Here is a 27344-nt window from a genome sequence, read left to right as displayed (position 1 = left end):
ATTTTTTTTTAATTGCGTGGGTTGTTTATTTTCAGTTATTTATTTATTTAATTTTAATTGCGTGGCTTGTATCTTTAAATTCTTAGATGATGAATGGTTAGGATGTTATTTTAGATACATATGTTTAGGACGGATGAAAATTAGATCACAACCATTAATCGGTTCACTTTTGCATTATTAAAAGAAAAAAAAATAAAGTGGCTGCTCTCCCTATGTTCGACCCATAGCTACACTGATCCGTATACTTGCGGTTACATTTTAAATCTCAAACAAGTTTTTAGAGCCGTTGCCGGGGAGAGTTCCATGTTATTTTTCACTTTCTTTTGGTAAATCGGATGCTTTATTTGCTTTGTTTTATATTTTTCCTTTTCTTTTATTGAATTCCTGAGAAGAACAACTTGCAATAATAGTTGTATCAGTGGAGATTGCCATGCCTCACAGTATGATAAAGACAGGTTTCGCCCTGTAGCAGTACCTCAGGAATTGACCTGAGCAACCCCGGATCCCTGCCGGTAAGCTCCCAAAAAGCTAAAAAAAAAATTAAAAAATATCATAAAAAAAGAAAAGTTTTGCTATCCATTCTTTTGTGCTTGTTTTACTTTAGTTATGGGTAGTTTTCTGTTGCATGAGTGTTAAGTGGGTACGTAATACTAAGAATCGGTTAGAAATAAGAGATCCAACAAGTAGTGACCCTATACGTTTGCTCTCTTTAAAATCTTTCAATATAGGAGACTAACAGCAAAACCCTTCACTTAAATCTCTGAAAGATAGGTTCTACCCTGCTAGAACAGCCCAACCTTCCTACGTAGTTCTACCACAAGCCCAGGGCAATAATTTTGAACTCAAATCTCAATACATCACTATGTTGCCCCACTTCCATGGGTTGACCTCTGATGATGCATACCTATTTCTAAGGGAATTTTAAGAGGTATGTGTTTTAATTAAGATCCAACAGCTTTCTGATGATGCTGTTAAGCTTAGGTTTATCACTTTTGCATTGAAAGACTAAGCTAAGAAGTGGTTGTATGGGTTACCCACAAATTCCATAACATCATGGGAACAATTCACAGTTGTCTTCCTTAAGAAGTTTTTCCCAACTCACAAGACTAATAAGCTTAGATGTGATATCCTTCAGTTTAGGCAAATGCCTAGTGAGTCATTTTCCAAACTTATGGAGAGATTCAAGGATCTACTCTAAGAATGCCCTTGCCATGGCCTAGACCTATGGCATTTATGTCAAATAATTTATGAGAGTATTGATTACCCAACTAAACAAATGATAGAGTCTATGTGTCCTGAGGGATTCACATCCTTTACAGATGAAGGAAAGGCATGGGAATTCTTACTTGACTTAGCTGACAAAACCCGTGAGTGGGAATCAACCCAAGAGAGTGAAAGAACCATAGGAGGAAAATAATATTTTGTGGATGGGATAGTAGCCAAGGAAGCCCATTTGGATAGCCTAATCAAGAGAATTGAGGTTATTGTTCCTAGAGAGCCATCATCAGTCAATTTGGTTAAGATTTGTACTTGGTGCCAGTCCCCCGGACATCTCCTAGAAGAATGCCCCAACACCTCTGGGGGCACTTCTAATGATAGTGTTAATGCTTTATACCAGAATAATCCATATAGTAATACCTACAATCCAGGATGGAGAAATCACCTAAATTTCTCTTGGAATCAGGGCAACCAAGTAGGACCTTCAAATTTCTATAATCAAGGTCAACCTGGACCCCAAAGGCCTCCCTTTGCACAACAATCTTTTTTCCAAAATACTTTTTCTAGGTAAAATGTAGGACCTCAGGCGAGTTTTCCTAGGGCCCCTCTCCTATCATCTTATCAGCAACCCCTTGGGTTTACCAACACGGGAGACTCAAGTAGAATAAGCAACTTGGAAAAAAATATGGCCCTCCTCATGACAAGCCATCAAAATCTTATAAGAGAACTTACCCAAGTTGTCTCAATTATGCATGAGAGGGAGAAGGGAACTTTACCCAGTCAACCAGAGCCTAACCCTAGGCATCATCAGCCTGTTAGTTCACAAGGACCAACTAATGCACCACTGAATATAGTATAAGGTCAGACCCAACAAGGTCCCTCTAACCAATGTAATGTTGTTATGCCCTTAGGAGTGATAGAGAGTACCAACAGAGTGTTTTTAAATCTTCCCCATTTATTACTCCTGTTAACTCTTCTTCAGTTGAGGACACAAGTGTGCCTCTTGTTCCAGGTTCGTCTGATGAACCTAAAGATTTTTCTGAAACTAAAGATGATTTGGTTGAGGAAACAAAAAATGATTCTTTTGAATAGGGGCAAATCCCTAACAGTCCTGATGTTCATTCTATCTCATTTCCTAATCGCTTGGAACATAAAAAGAAGACTGCTTCCATGGACAAAATTTTAGAAGTTTTCAAAAAGGTAGAAGTGAACATCCCTCTTTTGGATGCCATATCCTAGATCCCCGCCTATGTAAAGGTACTGAAAGATTTGTGTACTCACAAACGTATCACTAGTGTGCCCAAAAAGGCGTTCTTGGCAGGTAACATTAGTTCCATAATTACTCAGCCTATAGCAACCAAGTATAAGGATCTAGGGAGCCCTATCATATCTTGTGTCATAGGCAACACCTACATTGAGCATGCCTTACTTGACCTTGGCGCAAGTGTGAATCTTTTACCTTACCATGTGTACAAGCAACTAGGATTAGGAGAATTGAAAGCCACTAGAACTACTCTTCAGTTGGCAGATAGGTCTGTTAAGATTCCTAAAGGGATGGTTGAGGATGTCTTACTAAAGGTGGGGGAATTTATTTTCCCTGTTGATTTCCTTGTGTTATATACTAAACCCTTCTCAACCAAGGATGAGATCCCAATAATTCTAGGAAGACCATTCTTGGCTTCCAGTAATGTATTAATCAATTATCGGAATAGTTGCCTAAGATTATCTTTTGGTAACCAAACTATTGAGTTTAACATGTTTAGGATTGGCAAGCAACCACATATGAAAGAAGAGATCAATATGCTTGAGGATTTTCTGGATTTTCTGGATTTTTTTGATGATTTAGTTACCAATTTTGATATTGATTTTGATTAAGAATTCCAAGAGTGTATGGATGAGTTGGATGATAATAGTGAAAATTTCTTTTCTAAAGTCTTGAGTCTTCACACACCTGTGGAGCCCTTAGGACCCCTTTCCAATTCTATTCCCAAACCTTCCATAGTTGAGGCCCCTAAGCTAGATCTTAAGGAGTTGCCATCTAATTTGAGGTATGTTTTCTTAGGGCCTGACCAGACTCTTCTTGTAATAATTTCTTCAAATTTGACTTTTAGCCAGGAAGAGGAGTTACTTAAAGTGTTAAAAGAAAATAAGGAAGCCCTAGGTTGGACCATAGCTGATATCAAGGGTATAAACCCTTCTATTGTGCAACATCATATACATCTTATGGAGGATTCCAAACCATCCACAGAACCCCAAAGAAGAGCTAACCCAATGCTGATGGAAGCTATTAAGAAAGAGATCCTAAAGTGCTTGGATCATGGAATAATTTATCCTATTTCTGACAGCCAATGGGTAAGCCCAATTCACGTAGTGCCGAAGAAGTCTGGGGTGACTGTAGTTCCCAATGCCAATAATAAACTAATTCCAACCTGTGTCCAATCAGGTTGGAGAGTGTGCATAGACTATAGGAAGTTAAATGCGACAACCTGGAAGGACCACTTCCCATTGCCATTCATTGACCAGATGTTAGAGAGGTTAGTTGGATATGAATACTATTACTTTCTTGATGGATATTCCGGCTATAACCAAATCCCAATTGCTTTAGAGGACCAACATAAGACCACTTTTACATGCCTATATAGAACATTTGCTTACAGGCGTATGCCCTTTGGGCTTTGCAATACCCCTGCTACGTTCCAACGATGCATGATGAACATTTTTTCTGACATGGTCGAAAAATTCTTAAAAGTATTTATGGATGACTTTTCAATTTATGGGAATTCTTATTCTGAATGTCTTCATCATCTTTCCCTAGTTTTAAAAATGTGCATATCTAAGGGTCCGTTTGATAATGTTTCTGCCGTTTCTGTTTCAAGAAACGGCAGAAACATAAATTTCCGTTTCTAGGAATAGAAACGGAATTGAAGGTGTTTGATAAGTCATGTTTTTAGAAGTCGATAGTAACCAATGAAAGAATGGCCACAAGTCGTTTCTAGAAACGACGAAACAAGTTGAACTTGTTTTGCCTAGGTCATTTCTTGAACCATAAATAAGTAAAAATTTTTATTTCTATTTCTGAAAATAAGTGAAATGGAACAGTTTTATCAAACGCTTTTTACTCTGTTTCTGCTATTTCTGGAAATAGAAATGGCAGAAACGCGTTTCTTGAAACGTTATCAAACGGGCCCTAAAAATTTGGTTTTGAATTGGGAGAAATGTCATTTTATGGTTAAATCTGGTATTGTTTTAGGCCATGTAATATCCAATGAGGGAATTAAGGTAGATAGAGCCAAAGTGGATTTAATTGATAATTTACCACCTCCTCAATCTGTTAAGGATGTTCGGTCTTTTCTAGGGCATGTAGGCTTCTGCAGAAGGTTTATCAAGAACTTTAGTCAGTTAGCCCGACCTCTCACCTCATTACTTGCTAAAGATCAAACTTTTGAGTTTTTTAAAGAGTGCCTAGAATCCTTTAAACAACTTAAGAAGGAGTTGACCAATGCACCCATTGTTCAACCACCTGTTTAGACTGAATCTTTTGAACTGATGTGTGATGCTTCAGATTTTGCCATAAGAGCGGTTTTGGGTCAAAGGATTAATAAGTTGTCCACTGTCATTTACTATACTAGTAGGACCTTAAATGATGCATAACTCAATTATACAACCACTGAAAAAGAATTTTTAGCTGTTGTGTTTGCATTAGAAAAGTTTCGATTTTACTTAGTTGGTTCACATGTGGTGGTGTATACTGATCATTCTACCCTCAGTTACCTAGTTCAAAAGAAGGATGCCAAAGCCCGTCTCATTAGGTGGGTTTTACTTTTGCAAGAGTTTGATTTAGAAATTAGGGATAAGAAAGGAGTTGAAAACCTAGTTGCAGACCATTTATCCCGGCTTCCCAATTCCTTGACTGTTGATTCTCTAGTCAACGAGAACTTTCTAGATGAACAATTATTTGCAATGTCCAGTGAACCATGGTTTGCTGACATTGTCAATTTCTTAGTTTCAGGTGTGACTCCGGATCACTGGTCCACCCAAGATAAGTATAGGTTTCATTCCCAAGTTAAGCACTTTTTCTGGGATGATCCTTATTTGTTTCAGATATGTTCGGATCAGATTATTCGACGATGTGTTCCTGATCATGAGCAACATTCCATTCTCTCTTTTTGTCATGATCATGCATGTGGTGGACACTTTGGACCTAAGAAGATAACCGCAAAGGTTCTCCAATACGGATTTTATTGGCCCACTCTTTTTAGAGATGCTTTTAATTTTTGCAAGGCTTGCCTCGCCTGCCAGTCTTTTGGTCGTATCAATAAGAGGAACACGATGCCCCTCAACCCTATTTTGGTAGTTGAGATCCTTGATGTTTGGGGCATCGATTTTATGGGACCATTCCCTAATTCCTTTGGGAATTTGTACATACTTTTGGCTGTAGATTATATTTCTAAATGGATAGAGGCCACACCTTGTAAAACTAATGACCACAAAGTGGTGTCCAGTTTCTCAAAGAGAACATTTTTTCCTACTTTGGTGCACCACGTGCAATAATTAGTGATAGGGGTACTCATTTTTGTAATCGGCCTTTTGAGGCCTTAATGAAAAAGTATGGGATCACTCATAAGTTATCTACTCCTTATCACCCCCAAACTAGTGGCCAAGTGGAGGTGTCTAATAGGGAGATCAAACAAATCTTGGAGAAAACTGTCAATCCCAACTGTAAGGATTGGTCCCTCAGGCTCATTGATGCCTTGTGGGCCCATCGGACTGCATTCAAAACTAACCTTAGTCAGTCTCCCTACCGTTTGGTGTATGGGAAAGCTTGTCACTTACCAGTTGAGTTGGAGCATAAGGCCTTTTGGGCCATCAAGAAGCTCAACTTTGATTTGTCTGATGCGGGAATTCACCGTAGGCTCCAACTATCTGAGTTGGAGGAACTTAGGAATGATGCCTATGAAAGTTCTAAGATTTACAAGGAAAAGACCAAAGTTTTCCATGATAAATACATTCTGCGTAAATCTTTTATAATTGGTGATAAGGTATTATTATACAACTCTCGATTGCATCTTTTTCCTAGTAAATTTAGATCCCGATGGGATGGTCCGTTTATTGTCCATAATGTATATCCCCATGGGGCTGTGGAGATTTTGAATTCAGGAACAGGAGTAATTTCGAAGGTTAATGGTCAGCGTTTGAAGCCATTCCTCGAGTTTCCTACTACTAGTAGTGAAGAGGTCATGAATCTCTATGAACCTCTTTACACTGATGACTAACTTTTAATTAGGTATGACCCCCTTACATTGTCTTTGCTTTTAATTCTTTCCATGCATTGAGGACATTGCATGACTTAAGTGTGGGGGAGGGAAACCAGTTTTTGTTTTTTTTTTCACTTTGTTTTGTTTGTTTTTCTTTTTTTGTTTTTCTTTTTATTTTTAAGCTTGCTAAGGATGAAGTCCTACTTTGGCTTTTGGCTAATGATCAGACCATTCGGTTGCTTGATGTATGAAAATAAAAGTTTTGACTAAGGTACCCATTTTGAACGTATAAAACCCTATTGAGAAGAAAGAAACAAGCATGTGTCTTGAGATGGGACTTTCTTTTGAAAAATAAGAGACCCCTGTTTTATGGTGATGGACCATATGTAAGTCTGTGGGTTCTTTGTACTTTTGATTTGGAGTTGAGACCTTCTTTTTAATTTGGCATGGGTTGACAAATGCACAATTTTAAATGAAATGTGAAATGTGGTATAAAGAAGAATAAGAGTTGATTCCCTTGGAACTAGACAGGGCATTGCGCCTCAGGAAGCGTGGTGTCTTGATCAAAATTCCTTGGGAGGAAACTTCTAAAGTAACTCTAGCATCACTACCTTTGTGGGCATATGCAAAAAGCGAAGCTACATAGTAACTTGGGTGTCTGGTGTTTGCTCCACCATGTCATTCAAGCCAAAAGTAGTGGAGTAGAATAGAGTTTATTAGTGAAAAAAAAAAAGGAAAAAAAATGTGCAAATGTCATTATTGCTTGGTAACATGTTTGGTCAAAAACACTCCAACACCTTAGTCATTGGTTCCCTATTTCTTCACAAGTGGTTTTGCCTTAAGATAAGGATGTTTTGGAAGAGACGAGGTGAGTTCCAAATTAAGAAATATGCTAGTGCCTGGAATTGATAAAGGGTAATAAAAGTTCAAGTGTGGGGGTCCCTTGTAAGAGAAATTATCTTTGCTCCGGATTGGTATGAGCCTTACCTTTAGCCAAGGTTGGGATTTGTTTATTCTGAATTTTGGGTGTATATTCACTGCAAACACCCACGACACACAACTCGTCCACTAGGGGTGACCTAGGGGTTTAAAGGCTTGTTGCACATGCTAAGTGCAACCGTGATTCCTACGAAAGTGAGTTAGGTTTTTTGTCTTTATTCTTTTTCTTTTTGTTTTGCTTGAGTACTAGCAAAGTCTAAGTGTGGGGGAATTCTGATGAGCACATTTATGTGTGAAATCTAGGGTAGTAAAACATGCATTTTACATATTTAGAATGGAGCTACCTTGGGTTTTACTCTCTTTTTGCAGGTTTTATATTTTCAAGGCCTTAAGGATTATCGGGCACTATATCTCTAATTTTACACGTAAAGAGGTCCTATTTCTTTTCATGGTTACGAAGATGACAAAATTTTGAACAAGATGGACGTGTCCAATTAAAAGTACGCATTTGTTTGGTTACTCGTACAAGTGATTATTCTTTTCAGGCCAGAAAAAGAATAATGGATCAGAACTGAACTGAGATGCAGAACCAACCCATTTGCAGTTGTCCCAGAGGTACAAGGAATATTTCAAATGCTAACAAGGATCGATGGACCACATCCTTAAGTGATTGAAGATTCGTTTTTGGTAACAACAACTACCTAGCGTAGTTGGTGAGCTATGGTGTACAAAATTTCCTTGCTCACCAAGAGGTCTCAAGTTCGAATCTCATAGTTGTTTTTTTTTAGAGAATTTTGTTAAAGATTTCCTGCTCTTCACTCACTTAAAGCACTAAGGGCATGGAGGGGATTTCCACATCAAATTAGAAGCAAAGAACATCGTGGAAGGGTTCCTAAGAAGAGAAGAAAAAAAAAGGAAAGAAAAAAAAAGGGAGAAATAGAGATTGTCCAAATCTTCTCTCTCCTCCACATCATCACCAAAATATTGTCCAAATCACACAAAGCAAGAAGAAAATCATCCATTGGAGGGAGAAAAAGAGGAGAAATAAATTAGAAAAAAAAAGAAAGAAAATAAGCAAAAAAATTATAGGAAATTTCTCAATGTTTATTTCTCTCTTCTCTCTCCTCCACCTTAGCATTTTTGGTCTCAAAAGATCTCACAATCAATTGTGGATTTCTCCCTTTTAGGAAAGAGAAACTTGTTACCCTACCTCCCCATTCCCTATAAATACAACTCATGTTAGAGGAAGGGAGACAATTCATTCTTCTTCTAGTTTTTTTTTTTAGTTGCTCTCTCTCTCCCTCTCTTACTCTTTAGTTTTAAGTTCTTCTCTATTTTTGCTTTAATCACTTTTGTAGTAGTTTTTTATGTCAATTAATGCAAGCACTCTTTTATTCTTATTCAGCATTTTTTATGTTTATGATTTATGCAATTGAGTTGTAATTTTTTAAGTTATAGTTCTAGGCTTAGATCTAGGTGACAAGATCACGAGCCGTGGAACAATTTTTTTTTCAAGTTCAAGCATTGATTCAAGTAAGTAGGCTCCTTTAGTAGTCTTCTCTCCCCCCTCTCATTCCCTCTTCTGACTACCCTTTCTTTCTTAATTTAAGATTTTTATTTTCAGTCGTTACATTATTGCTATCCCTTTCCCCCAAGGTTCATGGCTAGTGTATGTGTTGGCTTTGCCCCTCCTAGCCATAGAACCATCAATTCATTATTTTTATTTTAATTGTCTCCCTTTCCCTAAAGCCAAGTAAAGTAACCCTTGTAAGAGTGACTCTCTGGTCAAGTAGGGAAGCTCATATTATATGCATCCCTCGGGCTAAGTAGAGAAACCTACTTGTGAGTCTCTCTCTAGCTTTATCCCTTTTCTTTTACTTTATTTTTATTTCAGCATTTTTTCCCTTTATTATTTTTTTTTAATTGCGTGGGTTGTTTATTTTCATTTATTTATTTATTTAATTTTAATTGCGTGGCTTGCATCTTTAAATTCTTAGATGACGAATGGTTAGGACGTTATTTTAGATACATATGTTTAGGATGGTAATTAGAATTAGATCACAACCATTAATCGGTTCACTTTCCCATTATTAAAAGAAATAAAAAAATAAAGTGGTTGCTCTCCCTGTGTTCGACCCGTAGCTACACTGATCCGTACGCTTGCGGTTACATTTTAAATCTCAAACACTGCCGTAGCCTGTTGTATGTATTTTGAACAAGGCCGCAGCCTCCAATCGTTGTCGTCGACCATCACACGATTGCAAGTGGTTGACGTTCGTCGCTCATCGCTCGTCGTCGTCGATTGCTCAGAGCCACTCGCTGCTCGCCGCTCATCATCGCTAGCCGCTGCTTCAGCCTCTACAAGTGAGAGATGAAAGTGAAGAAGATAACCCTTTATCTTCTAATGGGTATAATGGTCATTACATTCTATAGGGGTGATTTGGGTATTTAAAAAATATTTTGAAAGCTTAACGGACATAATTTGACGGAGTCGTATTTTCTGTCAAATTTGACAAAATACAGGGGAGGTATGTGGAATTTTTTAAAACACAGGGGAGGAGAGTGGAATAAACGCAAACTACAGGGGAAGGAAATGGAAATTTCTCTTTAGTTTTTTATTTTTGATAAACACAACTTCATTGAACTAAAATAGAAGGAAAACATAAAGTTCGAATTTTTTCTTTTGGCTAAACCATAAAGCTTGGATACAAACTAGCAAAAACCCGAGAAGAAAGAAAGACATAACAAGCAAAAAGATAGCATGTAGAATACAAGATTTCCAACACAACATGGTTCAAAAACCAAAGAATGACATATGGTCTTGGGGTATATGTCATTGACGAGGCCAATAAGGGTAGGGAATGAAAAAGACCAATAACTCTAAAAAATAGTTGAAAACCTAGCATATAGAGGGCCATGATACAAAGAACTTTTCTTTCATGCGAGATGAATTGACGAGGTTGACAAAGTGGGGTAACATATCAGCTACAAAAAAAGAACTAAAATCTTTATTTTTTTAGGTAAAGAAACCACATGCATAACCATTTTCGTCCCACCCCTAGTACCTTCCCTATAAATGAACCACACTGGAAAATATTGAACCACATATTTCATGGGCCAAAAGCTCACATCACCACCTTGCACCAATATGAGTCTAGCTCCAGGTTTTTTGGTACACAGGTAAGAGAAACGAGGAAGGAAACCAAATCTCAAGGGAGATTGTAAAACAATACATGCTTAAATCATAGATGCACACATGGAGAATTGAATCTGGGACCGTACGTCTATCCACACAGTCCCCAATTTGCCCTAACCATCTTGGCAACCCACGGATGAATCCTAGCTTGACATGTTTATTTATATATATACTGATCACTTTAGCATCCATAACATTTTTAGTGTTATAAATCCAATTACATGCTACAAAATGGAATCTTATGCATAATTCATGAGAGGGTACTGGATGTGGAACCAACAAATGGGGGAGGAACCTATCAGGAAAAAAGAAATTTGGGGAGTCAAAATGCGAGGTGAAAATTAGAAATATATAACTCATGTTGCAATAGAAATATAGGAACATATACCTAGAGTGTTTGGTTGCAAGGTTAGTATACATAATGTAAACAAAATAATATACAACATATAACACATAACACAAAACGTGAACCATGCAATGAGAAACGTGAACCATGCAATGAGATCAATCCCTAATCATAATGCAAATCCTAACCTTAATAAATGAATGCATGAAAGGTGGAAGAAAAAACTTAATAATGCAAAGGATTGAAACAAAAGGAGGAAACCCTAATTCGTAGGAGGATATAGATTTAATATACCGAAGAGGTTGAGGATAATTTTCATGAAAAACTGAGCTTTATCCGAGAGCACAACATATAGGGGTGTCAATCAGTCAATTCGGTTTGGTTTCAGTTGGGTAGAATTGGTTTCGGTCTAGGAATGAGGGAGACCAAAACCAATCCATTAAGGAACTTTGGTTTTTGGTCGGTTTTGATTTCGGTCTTGTTTGGTTTTGGTTTTTTCGTATCGGATTACCACTGGTTTAGATCGATTTATTATCGAGCTTGAACCATAATGAAATCCTATATTCATAACCTATAGTGACGAAATATTTGGCGAAAACACTTTGAATTTGTGACAAATAATGATTTCTCATTGTAAGGGAAATATAATTAATATTGAAGCCAATGGATAACTAATTACTAAGAAGCTAACTAATATTGAAATCACAAAATGAACCCTATTATCCAATCTTTCATTTAACTATCAAACTAATTTTGTATAGTGAACAAGGAAATCAATGCAAGCATTGTTACAATTTACATATCAATTTCCTATCCATAACCTCATATTCATGATTTGTAACAATTCCTTTTAAAACAAAAAAATATTCTCACTAGTATTGTAAAAATGGAGAATCAATTCACCAATTTATAATTCATAATCATTTTTTTATCGGTTACATTTGGTTTGTTTTTGGTTTCAATTTGGATTTAGACCGGTTTTTAGTTAGTCCCAACATACCTCAGTCCAAAACCAATCTAATAAGGATCGGTTTGGTTCGATCCGGGTCACCATGTGTCTATCTTTCTCTCTCTCCTCCTAATAAAATGACAAATCTATTGTAACACTTCCGAACAAAAAAAATAACTTCTAATTTTCATCAGCAAGTGATTTCAGTCCAAGAGCCAACCCTGGACAGGAAACTTTGTCCCAATTTTCATTTATGGGAAAAGATGTCTCTGAGCCTATAGTGTACTCTAAGCCTAAACATATTAGATTTATTTATTTATTTTATTTTAGAGAAAAAATAGATAAATAAAATAATTACTAGTACTGTGCCTAAGCAGATGATATGCTATTTCCTTATGAATATTCTATTCAGAATTGTTGTAGATTGTATGGTTTTCTTTTATAGTTTTAATTTCATAATGAATCGAGGCTTGGGAGCTAGGCGCAAAAATGTCAATAAATATATGGATGGTGAGGATGGTTACTGATGAGGGTAAAAATGCCACTCCCTCAGGTCATCCCTTGGTAAACCTTGGCCAAGCCGATCCCTTGGTCATCCTTGGATTAGTTGACCTCTTGGGTCATCCTTGGCCGAGCCAACCCCTTGGTCATCCTTGGCCTAGCCGATCCCATGGCTCATCCGAGCCAACCCCTTAGGTCATCTTGGTCGAGCCGACCCCTTGGTCATCCTTGGCCTAGCCGACCCCTTGGGTCATCCTTGGCCGAGCCAACCCCTTGGTCATCCTTGGCCTAGCCGACCCCATGGATCATCCTTGGTCGAGCCGACCCCTTGGGTCATCCTTGGTCGAGCTGACCACTTGAGTCATCCTTGGCCGAGCTGACCCCTTGGTCATCCTTGGCCTAGCCGACCCCTTGGTCATCTTTAGCAAAACCAATCCCTTGGTTCATCATTGGTCGAGCCGACCCCTCAGACCGACCTGCCACCTCTGTCTCTCTTTAGGCCGACCTGTCACCTCGGTCTCTCCTTAGGCCAACCTGCCACCTCGGTTCCTCAGGCCAATCAACCACATCGGTTTGGCACACACAGGAAAAGTGCCCAGAAGTGTGCGTCCGTCCACTCCTACTTTTAAGGAACGTGACCCCTAATTATAGGGGCAAGACTCAATCCACTCACATCACCAGAAGTGTCCACCCTTCTCATGACTTGTACTTTCGAGATAAAAGAGGAATATTCTCAGAACATGCCCTGGAACCCAGAATATTCTCGAAATCACAGAGCCACTCCCCTTAAGGACTCTACACCTAAACAGGACTATCCACAAACGTCTATCCTCTCTCCATCAGCAACCTATAAAGATCAAGGTAAGCTTCCATCATAAGGGATCGAACAATTTTTCACTCAAAGCTCTTTTGAGCAAACTATTGTGGAAATATCTAACTTAGGCATCAGAGAGTCCCCTGTTGGGTCAGCCCGGCTTTCCTTTGTCTACTCTTCTATGCAGGTCTAGCGTGGAGTACCAAGTCTTGCAAGGAAGATCACCTGGTCAATTTTTACCGCAACAGTTACTATTTTGGATAGTTTTGCAATACCAAATTTTGTTTTGAGTAAATTAATTAAAAGAAAGATTAATTTGGCAAGTAAATTTAAATACAGAAATCCAACTGGATGATTTACCTGTCCCACTAGGGGTGTCAAAACCTAGTCCGAATTGATAAAATTGATCGCAACCGACCAATAAAACTCAAACTAATCCAAACCGATCCTTATTGGATTGGTTTTGAACTGAGGCATGTTGGGACCTGCTAAAAATCGATCCAAACTAAACTGATCAATAACCAAACTGAATGAAACCGGTAAAAAGATAAATGATTATGAGATTATAAATTACTGAATTGACTATCCATTTTTTACAATATTAGTGAAAATATTTTTTATTGTAAGGGCAATTGTTACAAATCATTGAATATTAGGTTATGAATAGAGAAATTGATTTGTAATTGTAATAATGCTTCCATTGATTTCCTTGTTCACTATACAAAGCTAGTTGGATAATTCAATGAATGATTAGATAATATGGTTCATTTTGTGATTTCAATATCAATTATCTTCTTAGTAATTTGTTATACATTGGTTTCAATATTAGTTATCTTTCCCTTACAACGATAAACCATGATTTAATCATAAATTTAAGGTGTTTTTTTCCTCAAATCTTGTCACTATAAGTTATGAATGTAAGATTTTATTATGGTTCAAGGCCAATAAAAAACCGATCTAAACTGGTATTAACTTGATATTGAAAAACTGAAATAAATCGAAACCAAACTGGGCCAAAACCGAAACCAATCGAAAACTGAAGTAATGGATTGGTTTGGTCTCACTCATTCCTACACCGAAACTGATTCAACCCAACTGAAACCAAACCGAACCAACCCATTGACACCCCTATGTCCCAACCATAATTTTAGAAAGGGAAATTTATTAGGACACCCCCCATACTTTGTTCGGATTGCTTGACACCCCCAAACTTAGAGAAGTTCACTTCAAGCCCCATAAAACCTGACGGTTTTATTTGTTGTTAGTGGTTGAATAAAAATTCCATTTTACCCTTTTGATTTATTGAATTAAAACTTGTGAAATTTAAATAACCAATTTACCCTTTTAACCTTAAACAACACATCTAATTTCTTCTTAGGGTCGGAAAATCCCTTTAATAGACCCTTATAAAACAAGGGAAGATCTTCCCTTTCATCCCCTTTCATAGTTGAATGTATCTCCCTGCCGCAACTCTCTGGTCAATGCGGACTTGCAAACGTTAGAGAAGAAGCAACCACCCAACTAGCGATTGTGATCTTCCGCAAGCAAAAAATGAAGTTGGAGAAAAAAAAACAATGACGTCTTCTTCGAAACCCTAACATTCAAGTGAACTTTTCTAAATTAGAGGGTGTCAAACAATCTGGACAAAGTAAAAGGGTTAGCGTCCATGTAAGTTTCCTTTTTAGAAAATTAGATAATGCAAGAGCATTTTCATATGGGCCAACAACCCAGTCCAATAAGCCCACAAGCCCAAGCTAAAGGATAGAAACTGAAAATAAAAGTTGAAGTCCAGGATTTTGGGGTAACTTCACGGTGACGCCTGTATCAACTCAGAAGGAACTAGAAGTCTTATCATATATGGATGGAAATGTATAGAAGTCTATTTTACAAAAAAAAAATGGTGCATCGTTTTCTATTTTCTAGAAGAAGTTATAGACGTTTTGGTAAAGTGTGTTTGGGCTGACTATAAACACTTAGAATTCTAGAATTCATCTTTCTAGTCCAACTTCCATCAAATTCAGTTCTAGAACTTCTTGGGCACCTCAACCATTATGTTTCTAGATTCTTCAAGATGTGAAAAATTCCTCTCAAAGTTCCCAAGGTCTTTTCCTATTGGATAGTTGTTTGTCTTCCCCACGATTGTTTTTTCTAATTAGTCTTAGTTTCATTCTTGGAAATTGCCTATGCTTTGAAGGTTGTTCTATGCTCATCTATTTGAGCCTTTGGCCTTTGAAAAGAAGTAGTTCTTCTTGAGTTCTCTTATCCCTTAGATGGATTTCCTTCGGGTGGTGAGTACTTTTTTTTTTTTTGAAGTGATCACTTGTGTACCTCCTAATCCTCTGTAATTTTTCATCGTCATTAGATAGGATTGAATCGATCAAGATCACTTGGATTGGATCGATATCAACGAGACCAGTCGAATACCAATCTACAGGTAAGCTATAAAGATAAAATGACCTGAAATGCAATATTAAAAAAAAAAAAAAAAAAAAGGGAGTCTAACATCAATTGTATTGATCCAATTGATCTCAACTGAACCAATCCAGATTAGTATCGGCCCAAATTGATCCCGAGAGTGAGAGAGTATATTCCCATATTCTATTTCATTTTTCATGCCCATTCCACATTCTACAGCTAAGAGCATAACTATGATTGTACATTTTACCAAATATATAAAAGATTCCAATATAATGATACATAAAAGTTGGATCTATAAATCCTTGCTATATAGTAATAGGAGAAAGGAACGCCCCATGGTCACAAATGGTCGTAAAATGATATATCCACCCTTATAAATCCCCTTAAACATCTATCCTTTATTAATGTCTATGTGTAACGATCATGGAATCAGTCAAGGCCGACACCAATTATATCGATCTAGTCAAACCATAATGGATAGATCTACCTTTCCTTTTAAGAGAAAAAATCAATTTTTATTATGAATTTACCCTTAGATCATACATGGGTATCAAGATAAAAAATGGATCAAGGACAATATCATTCCAATTCAATCGATACTGATCGATCCATCCAAGATTTAAAAACATGCGTGACACACGACCACACGACCAGGGCTATAATGACAGTCAGTCAATCACCTAGGGGTGTCAATTCCTAAACCGAACCGGTAAAACCGGCCGGACCGAACCGATAACAACCCGGACCGAACCGAACCGAAGCCTTATTGGTTCGGTTCGGTTTCAAGTATTGTAACCCCAAAACCAAACCGAACCGCACCGAAAACCGGATGAACCCGAAACCAAACCGAAACCGAAACCAAACCGGTAAGAAACCGAAACACTCCAAAATTCATTAAAAAAATTAAAATTTGAATAGTTTTGTATACATTTGTATGGAAAATCGAATTCAAACTAGACCAAAAATCAAAACCAACCCGGTTACAAATCGATTTAAGAAATCGAAGTTCAACAATTCATCATTTGGTTGTTTCCTAATGGCTCCATACCGGTTTAAAAAACCGATCCAAACCAAAATGAACCTAATAAATCCAAACCGGTACCAACCCGAACCCAACCCGCACCGAAACCGACACCGGACCGAAACCGATAAATCCTTATTGGGTCGGTTTCGGTCACTTCCAAACTCACACCGAAACCGGTGGAACCGGACCGAAACCGCACCGACCCGGACCGTTGACACCCCTACAATCACCCATTGAAAATATCTCTAGGTACTGTTTATTCTTTTATTTCATCCCACTCACATGGGGTTGTGGCTATTCTTGAAGAGAGGTTTCTCACCCCCACCCAACCCATCTGACACCATCAGCAGGATGTGATCCCCACATCGATAGACAGTGTGAGATGGAGAAACACATCAAGTCCTTGTATGTAAAGGTGTACATCAGTTTGGTTTCGGTTATTCAGTTCGATTTTGATTATGTTCTAAATGACAATATGGTGGACCATAATCAAACCAAAAATCAACTCAGTTCCATATTTAGATACTCAAATCAATTCAATTCGGCTTGGTTTGGTTTTAGTTCTAATTCGATTTTAATTCCATTCTGTACCTCGGTTTTAATTCGGCTACGCCACAAGAGGTAAAGTCAAGAACTACCTAATATTACGAACATTAGAAAAAATCAAAAAAAGGTTTTCATTAGGGAACAATAGAATGACAGAATACACTTTTTTTTTTAATAAAAAAGTAAAGAGTAGAAGAAGAATTACCTTAGATGGATCATGGATGCAGGCTGCAAGTTATTCTCTAACAAACCTAATGCCTATAAAAGAAGAAGAAGATGGGAGGGAAGAAGGTGGACTGAAGAAGAAGTGAAGAGTCGCTCAGAGTTGCACCCAGCCTCCTCTTAGAGTCAAAAACTCAAAAGAGAATATGGAAAATCCCTCCTAAGTCTTAGTGATAGTAGGGTTTTTTTTTTTTTTTTTGGTTTAAACTTTTAATAGTAATTCGGTTTGATTTCGGTTCCAAACCAATGGTTTTAACATCCTAACCGAAACCGAACTGAACCGAATAGCAATACTCACATACTCAGACCGAATATGAACTGAATTTATTCAGTTCGGTTCGGTTCGATTAACTGGGCTCGGTTTCAATTTTGATATTCAGTTTCAGTTTGAAATTGACACCCTTACTTGTATGGAACTATTCTCGTACGGGGCTGATCTGCACAAAAGGAATTCACCAGACAACCAACTCTGTGGTGGATTTCATCTGTATGGATCAACCCGTACTAGAATGATTCTCATACAAGAACATGATCAACACTCTAAGATGGTTGCATGGAAAAAAAAATCTACCAACCAATTCATCAATGAGGACTTGGTCTAAGAGATGCCTCGACATAAAACAAAGCGCTTCTCCTCAAGTTAGGATGGAGACTCATATCTGAACCACATACCACATCGAGTACAATTGTTCGGGCAAAATACGATCATCAAAAATTCATTTTTGACCCATAGGTCTATAGAAGACGCCGGTCATGGATATGGAGCAGCCTAACCTCAATCCTCCTAACTCTTAAGAAATGCGCACTCTCGAGGATAGGTGATGGGCAAAACACTTTTCTATGACATGATCCATGGATTTGTTCTGACATCAGGCTCATTGCACCATGGACATCAGGTAATAGCTCCCAAAAGGTAAGTAGTTTAATCACAAATAACTCTTGGAGTATAAACTTGGTAAGAACAACCTTTAGCACCAATGTAGCCCATAAAATTTCTCAAATCAATCTCACACCCCAGGCCGACACATGGATATGTACCGTACAACCTAATGGGAAATTCTCCACAAAAGTTGGAACCAAATTTCTAGGCTCAACCATCAACCCTTACAACCCCACCACAATCCTCAATTGAAAATGGTGGAAATTGATTTGGAAATTAAAATCTCACCCTAAATTCAAAATCTTTCTATGGAGAATCTCACATAAGGGTATTCCAGTTCGATCACTCCTGGGTAACTGGATGGACATTGATACAACATGTGTACTCTGTAGTCAATAGGACTTCTATTTACTATTCTTCCTATGTGACTTCTCAACACACATCTGGGCAGCAGGTTCGTTAGGATTTTGACCTCACCTCATTAACCTCTCCAACCTTGAATAGTTAATTAACTACATCCTTAATGATAGAAAGTTTTCCCATTCTCAAAAGATGTGGATTTTTAGTATATTTTCCATCACTCTATATTTTATCTGGAAACATAAGAATTACATCATTGCTTCTATTATATGCCCCAATCCACTATCTGCCTTGAAAAATACAACATTTGGATTGCTCAACTTGGCTTATATAAGAATGTTGATACTTTGTATTTACCTAATACAAATAATCCAACAAGCCTAACTACAGGATGCCATAATCTTTTTTTGTCATACCCGATTTTAATACGTACTAGTGCTTTTGACATCAGCCTCAGGATGGGCTTATGGAATACTATTCCAAGGCAAGTTTAGGTTCGTCAGCTCTGCTTCTTCTTCAGCAATTCAGAAGGAAGAGATTGAAGCTAAAGTAATCCTAGTAGGTCTATGAATGGCGGTTAACAACAACTGGAAGGTGAAAGATATTTGGTTCTCGGAAAAAGAAGCTCTTAAATCTCCTTCCAAAACTGGATGGAGGAATATGGCCACTCATAAATATTGCTACCTTCTGGGAATTCAAGAACTTATCGATGGTATTTCTTTTTATTGTAAGAATGTTAACATAGCCTAGCCATGACATACTTACTATCATTAGCCAAAATAGGCAGTTATGAGTTTACTTTGTTATAAAAAAAAAAAAAAAAAAAATTTTGAGATGGGGTCGGTTGATATTTATTTGTATAGAACTTATTTCTTTCTTATTTTCATGGGGCCCACTCACCGACTAACTTTTGTACATGTACACGTCTTTTTCAATTACTTGGCCCGTATTGTTTTTTGGTAATGACTTGGCCCGTATTGACTCAAGTCCCCCGCTCCATTAACGTAAGTTTTCCCCCACCTGCAAGAAATTAAGAATTCTCAAAGCTCATTCCCAGCTGCTGTTATTTGGTAAGAAAATATTGAGTCCAGAATTAATTCTTGTCTCCGGAGCCCAGGAAATCTTGAAGAGTTTGATCTCTGTTATTATCAATGGAATCAGTCTAACACCAGGTGTGAAGGGAGAGTTGAAAAAGTTGGAGATTACCATCAAAGTTGAAACACTGTTTTGCGTATTGTTTTGTATTCCCTAAGGATTATACATTTTAAAAAGAAACATTGATACAATTATGGATGGCAGAGGGATTCCTTCAACAACCATCTAGAGGAAGCAAACAAATGGAGAATGTCAGCAATGAATTTTTCAACATCTTATCGTGGAATTCATTCTTTCAGGACGTGCAAGAAAATGATTATGGAGAATAGAGAAATGCAAGATGCATGATCTTGCACAATTGGTTGGAAAACTTGAATAGTCTACCATGAAGGCCAATTATGTGGAAGATATTTCTGATGAAGTTCGTGGTTTGTCACTTTTTTCCTGAAATTTTAGGAGCCTTGAAGAAGGCAAAGAAATTGTGGACAATAGAATTTCTTTCACCATCAACAAGGTTGATCTCAAATGACATGTTGATGAACTTCCGGAGCTTGTGTGTGTTGAACATAAGTGATTGCAATATGAAGGAGCTGTCATCTTCAATAAGAAATTAAAACATTTAAGGTACCTTGATCTATCTTTCAATCCAATTGAAATGTTGTCCGAGTCTATCGCTAGCCTCTACAATTTACAGACATTAAAACTCAACAATTGCCATAATCTTCGAGAGTTTCCCAGGGAAATGAGAAAGATGATTAGCTTGAGACATATTGAATTTGAAGATTCACACAGATGCACTAAGATGCCAGTTGAGATGGGGAGACTGACAAATCTACAAACATTAACAAGATTTATCATAGGCATAGATGAAGGATGTGGTATTGAACAACCAAAGTACTTGAACCTCCGAGGAGAACTTAGCATATCTGATCTGGATAATGTAATAAGTGGAATAGATGAAGCCTAGGAGGCAAATTTGAGAGAGAAGCAATATATCCATTCTTTAAAACTAAAGTGGGCATGTTCTAGGGTTATTGACTCTGAAATAAGGGACAATACTACTGCCATAGTAATGGATGCTGATGATGTGTTAGAAGGCCTAGAACCTCATCCAAACTTGAAAAGTTTTTCAATTCAATTTTTTGTTGGTGCAAAATACCCTACATGGATGGGAAGTGGTTTTTCAGCATACAAAAATTTGATTTGAGTTCAAACTCAGCAGTTGCAGAAGGTTGGAACATGTACCAACACTTGGGGAGCTACCCTTTCTTAGGGTTCTTGAATTAAGTGGAATGGGAAAGGTGAAATGTATTGGTTAGGAATTCTATTATAGTAGCAATAACAGTAATAGTACTAGAGTAACTTCTTCTTCTTCTTCTTCTTCTTCAGAGACGGCGGCGGTAACATTTTCGTCGCTTAAGGAACTCTCACTATCTGAAATGCCTAATTTGGTTGAATGGCTGGAAGTAGTTTGGCCTAATTCCTCCTTTCCATCTCTTGAGGAGTTGCATATCAGATCATGCCCTAAGTTGGAAACCACACCAAGTCGATTTCCTTCCCTCAAAAGTTTATCATTTAAGGAAACAAGTGAGATGGCACTAAACTCATTGTCTAGCAGCCTTGTCTCTCTCTACTTTCTTGAAATTTTTCAGTGTCAAGACCTCAAGTTTGTGCCAAAGAGGTTGCTACAAAACAATGTACATGTTCTTGAGGGTATGTGCTTTTCAAAATGGCCCAAGCTTCAGACAATTTTTTCAAGTGAAGGACAAGAGGGATCCTGCCTCATGGCCATGCTAGTCTTTCCTTCTCTCAAAAAATTTGAAATAGAAGATTGTCCTCTTCTAAAACCTTTACTGGACGTACGAGGAATGACTTCTCTTCGAGAGTTGAAATTGACTGCCTTTAAAGAATTGAAGTCACTACCAGAGGGGTTGCGGCGGCTCACTATGCTTGAGGGGTTAGAAATTGGGAGGTTTTCAGAGAGGGTGGTGGATTATATATATAGAAGGGGAAGAGGATCTCCAACAACTTGTCTCCCTTGGACACCTAAGAATTGTTGACTGGCCTCAACACAAGAATCTCCAAGACCAACTTAAGCAACTCACTAACCTAAGATATGTGAGGACGTGGTAATATTGGGAAGGATTGAAATGGTAAGGTTTGTTAATCTATGTCTTTTAGATTAATCATGCATATTTCTGGAGCTTCTTTTTTTATTAATTATCTTCATCTATATGATTTTCAGAGATTATTCATGCAGATTTTCCATTTTGTTGGTTCTGCTGGGTGCTTATTCACAGCTCAGATTTGGAAGGATATTTGTAGGCTCTGCACCTCCTCTCAGAGGATTAGAAGAGATGTAAGTAGCTTGGATCTCCAATAAATTTAGGGTAATTTACAATGCCACCCCTTGGAGAATGCCAATATTAGAGAAACACCCCCTCTCTTTCACCAAATTAGATTTGGACCCCCTGCCGTCAGTCACTGTTAAAGAATATACCTTATATGATGATGTCAGCTACTATATTTTATTATAAATACCAAGATACCCTTTGAAATAACTAAAATGCCTATGTAACAAGTTCCATCCCAAATTGATTTGGACCACCAACGTTTATACAGAGCACCGGAAATCATGGTGGTAGCGACAACAGCATCAGCATCGGCGACATTCAACCAAGTTTTCTCCAGTGGGTAGAGAAGGGGAGAGAGAGAGAGAGTCTGTGTGAAAAATGCCGGTTGTAGTTTAGTTAGCCCTTTCACAAATGTGAAAACTGAAAACACCCAAATTCAGTTAGGTCACCATTCTTGTCGATCTATTGAGTCTTTGCGGATTTTTTTTTTTTAAAATTAATATGTTATTAGGTTTGAAAGAGAGAGTGTTTGAAATCTGAATAAAAAAGAGAGCAGGAAAGAACAAAATAAGCTTTTTGGCCGGATTAGATTGGCGGTTGATAGTAAAGAGATGATCCTCCGGCGAAGAATGAGAGGATTGGATTCATTCGCTTTAACACGTGTTATCTTCTTATAGGTGGTCTCGCAGGTTTCAGACACGAAAACTGATAAGATTAATGGCAGCGATGAGGAAGTCGTCGTCGCGTCGACAGATGAAGAAGCTGTGCCAGCTTCGTCGTTAGAAAGGAAGACAAGTTAGAAATGGTTTCCTTTTGGATTTTATTTGATAGATTTTTAATTAAAAGATTAGGTTTAGATTTTTTACAATAGTTTTTGGAGAATCGGAGATGATTAGGAGCAGCTTCAGATTTTTGGCTTTCCAGACTCAGGTTTGATAATTTGTTATCAGGAAATAATAAATTATGGAAAAAGTTTCTAGAGTGTTTGAAGGAAGAAGATAAGCTTTTTGATTATCACTATCAGAGAGTATTTGAAATCTGAATCAAACAGATATAAAACCCACTTTTGTTTCAAGGAAAGAACATTTATTTGGCAAGAAAAATTTCTCTACAAGGGTCAAGTTCCATGAGAAAGGCAGGTTCATGAGATTTCCATAGAATGAAATAACCTAAACAAGCAGAGTCCACCAGAACCTATTTTGGTTTGAAGGAAAGAATAGAGTATTACGTGAAGGAATGAATTCAAGAGTGATAGAACCAGAGGAGAAGCGGAAACCAAACCACGTTTCAAGTGGAAAACTCACCCTTTTGGCATTCGATCGACCAGAAAATCAATGGGAAGATTATTATCTCCAAGGCCTGCTTGAATCAATCGATCAATAGCCAAATAACCAGCCCTAGAAAAGGTTTTAATTTGTTGAATCTGAACCTCCAGCAGAAGGTGAACCATTGCAGGTTTCTTAAAAAGGTCGAATCTCACAGTAGGGATAAATTTATGGGGTGATATTATAGGGTTTTGGTCGCTCATGGGAAGCAACACCGGAGCGAACAGGGTGTACCAAGAGACGTTGTGGCTGGGAGAATCGGAATTAGGTCTCAAACCAGTGAAGATTAATGGGATGATACTAAACCAACCCTTCTTCGATGGGGTACAGAGGATGGAATTGGAGTTGAGAAAGATGGACGACCAGATAGTGCTGCTGCCGTCAACGGAGTGAATGAAATGATATACAGGTGAAGAGAGGGGTATTTTTGGGATAATAAGATATGAGTGTTTTATTCATAAGGGCTAAAGTGTCATTTCATAGCATCACTTAATAGAGACTAACGGTAAGGGGTCTGAGTCTAATTTGACGAAAGAGAGGGGGTGTTTCTTTAATATTGGCATTCTCTAGGGGCTGGCGCTGTAAATTACCCATAAATTTATGGTTGTTCCAGCCTTGGGCTTTCTACGAGTCTTGTAGGCATAGTTGCTCATCTTGGAGTTCTGATTTTGTTGCAGGCCCTTGAGCTTGTAGGGCTTAGCCTTCAAAAGTTTTGAAGCCTTAAATTTTAGTTGTAATTATTTTTTTTTTCTTTTTTAATAAATTTATATTATTTAAAAAAAAATCCTGAAATCATTTATCAAAATCGAATTGAACCATTTAAACCAAAACTGAACAATATCAAATTCTTGATGGGCCCAAAGCCCATATGACGAACTCGCACCAAAAAAAGTCCTGCTCCGGGAAGGAAACCAAAATCTCAGTGGAGATTGTACAACATTACATGAAAATTGGCCTGCATTGCATTAGTTTTGTGTGGGCTGGAGTAGGTGGCTTATTAGAGGCCTAGCTTGATATGTTTATCCATATATAATGGCCTTGGCATCCAAGAATTTTTTGGTATTATGGAATCCAATTGTCAATCATATACTAGAAAATGGAATCTATTGTACAGTTCAAGAGAAGGAGAGTCAAAATGCGAGCCGAAAAGTAGTCCAACCTTCTCCACCAAACACCAACTTCTTGGATTTTATAGTTATCGTTGCTTTTAATATTGGATAAAGATATTTAGGTAACAATTTCTCAATTTATGTTCGTATTTTTTTCCATTTCAATCCGGATTTTTGAAATCTAAAGTTATATAAACGTTCAAATCTTGTATTCTCCATTTTCAAATTTTTATCATTCTTAAAAGTTTGACCGGATTTTTTACTGTCACATTCGAATTATGACTAACTTGTAGTACAAATGAAAGGTTTTTTCTCATTCCTTTTATATATATATATATATATACTGGTAAACTTGCACGTGCAAATGCACGTTTGGTCAAATATTTAGATATAAAATTTAAATTTTTTAGAGTTGTTACATTCAAGTGTTAGTTTTATTAATTAGAAACATATATAGCTCCTAAAGGATTAAAGCTGAGGCAGTAATAATACCAACCTTGCTTGTAGGAGCGGAAGGTGAAAGTAGAGGCAACAAAGAGAGATGGAGAAGGTGGTGTGGGTGTTGATGGGGATCCAACAAAGAAATTGAGAGAATACTTGTGCAACAGCCTCATTAAGTGACAGAAAAACATGAAATCACATGGCATTTCCCAACAATCTCAATGGGTAGAGTAAGATTGAAAGAGGGAATTTGATATTGTAATATCTGAATAATTATTAATTAATAAAGGAGAATCTAGATGGGAGTTCTGTCTGTAGGATTCTGTAATTCATGGTCTATTCTTCGGCAATAACTTCCCGTAAGGTTGGAGCCTAGAGAAGTTTGACTGAATTATTGATCGGTTCTGAATTTCCATGTAGACACTAAAGTATATAGATTCTAACTGTTCTTTGATCCAAGACATAGGGTCCTATACAAGTTAAGGACTGTATATGTTTTGCTGCCATAGAAGGAGTTGAAGAGGTTGATCTAGACTTCTCTCCAAGAAGGAACTTGAACTTAATAAGGTTCCTGATTTTCTCTTAGATTGCGATAAATGTACGTTCTTACATTAACTTTGTACATTTAGGCCCTTGCTTTCAGCTTTCAATGGTTTGTGCTTACATACTCACCTGCCTATCTCTTAGACTAGTTGATGCCACTAAGACATAATCCAATATGTGTCTTAGACATGTTTGCTTCTAGATAACGTAGTTAGGCTTTATAGTTCAGATTGTTACAATTCATTTTGGAATTGAATATTAATGTCCCCATTCTTCGTTCACTGTATTTCTCCTCCAATTCTCAAGTCTAAAAGATGCAATGCTTGATTTCTCAGCTTCAATGCCTAAAGGGATTAATAAGACTTTATACATGAAAAAAAAAATCTTTCAATTTATTTATGTATGATAAGAGAATGAGTTGATGCGCCTCTTTCCATCTAGCACTTGTGGGAAGATACCAACTGATCATTCAAGTACAAAAATTATATAAAATTAGTGTTTTTACTCTAAACTAAAAAAAAAAAAATCAAGAATCCGATTAATAATATTTTCATCAAGTTGAGCCAAAGGTATGCTCCAAAGTTGTTAGTATCTCTTCGTAAATCGAGATTCCCCTATACGTAGTACAAATTATCATATGATCTCCATATCTAATTGAATATTTTGGACTATCCCCATCGGAGCTTTCAAGATAGGAGTTTTCAGTCAAATTTAGGTAAGCCCTTGCTTCCCATTTTGAAGTAATCTAAAAAAAAAATTAATTAATGAATAAGAAAATGAGGCAATTCTTGATTTCAAATTACATAATGGGAAGGTCTACTGGGGAATTTTAGAGATTCATTTTGTTTTACCAGTATAGAAACTTATTGCATTGAAAACTTGACATAAACAAGCGTGAAATTTTCGTCAATTATGTAGAACCTTATCATATTTCTTCATGATCTTTGAGAATTCTAAGAGTTTCAAAAATCTAATTAATGCAATTATTAAAAACGTCGATAACTTGCTACCAGAAATATATATTACCACTAACATAATAATTCTTTGTCCATTTCTCAATTCTTCAGGGGATCTCAAAATAAGAAAAAACCAAATCGTGTTACTCCTCTATCCAAATCTTCAAATACAAGAAACATGAAGTTCCTCCCTACATCCAGGAAAATACAAAAATTAGAGATGAAAATACATAAATATTTGTAAATTGGAACTGTAAGAAAACATAGTCACACTAACTACATCCAGTAACAAGGGCTTTCTTCAGTGTTAATCTATTTCTATGAACGGCAAGAACCTGAGAGACTAAGACCACAAAGTTTAATCCAACTAAAATTTTCACCACAAATGAAGCAGAAGCAGTAAATCTGGTTTCTAAGCGAATATCTTGATCCAAAACTTCAACTATGAATCAATCTGCAAATGCAGGCTTCTACACAGTAGAGAAAAAGCATGCAAGTACGCAATAATCAAAGAAGAAAGTAAGAAAGCAATTTCTTTGTGATTTTCAGTGCTTTTTCAAAAATACTGAAAGAAAGAAAAAATGGAAGAAGAAGCATTAAAGCTTTGGTTCCACCATGAAGAACAAAACCTGACTCTGAAGAGGAAACCCAAAAATACCAGCAAAAAAGGGAAAGCAGTATTTATAGGAGAAGAGTAAGAGAGATTCTGAACCTAAAAATCTACGATTTTGTTGGAAACCTAATAATTAATTATTACTCCCCTTTCTCCTCCACGTTTAGGGAGAGAGGGAGAAGGAGTTATAGAGAGTTTATTAGTAATTTTGATCATCTTCCATTTTGAGGGGGGAGAAGA

General features: G+C 37.2%; 1 non-coding gene across 1 annotated transcript; it reads right to left on the bottom strand.

The window, feature by feature from the left end:
- Positions 1-1111: 1111 nt before the first annotated feature.
- Positions 1112-1218, bottom strand: LOC122086844. Its single transcript, XR_006142544.1, has one exon. It is a non-coding gene; the product is annotated as a small nucleolar RNA R71 (small nucleolar RNA).
- Positions 1219-27344: the final 26126 nt, after the last annotated feature.

Source organism: Macadamia integrifolia, chromosome 1, assembly GCF_013358625.1.
Source record: "Macadamia integrifolia cultivar HAES 741 chromosome 1, SCU_Mint_v3, whole genome shotgun sequence".
NCBI lineage: Eukaryota > Viridiplantae > Streptophyta > Magnoliopsida > Proteales > Proteaceae > Macadamia > Macadamia integrifolia.
Note: the sequence above shows the minus strand (reverse complement) of the source record. Positions and strands in the feature narration are given on the sequence as shown.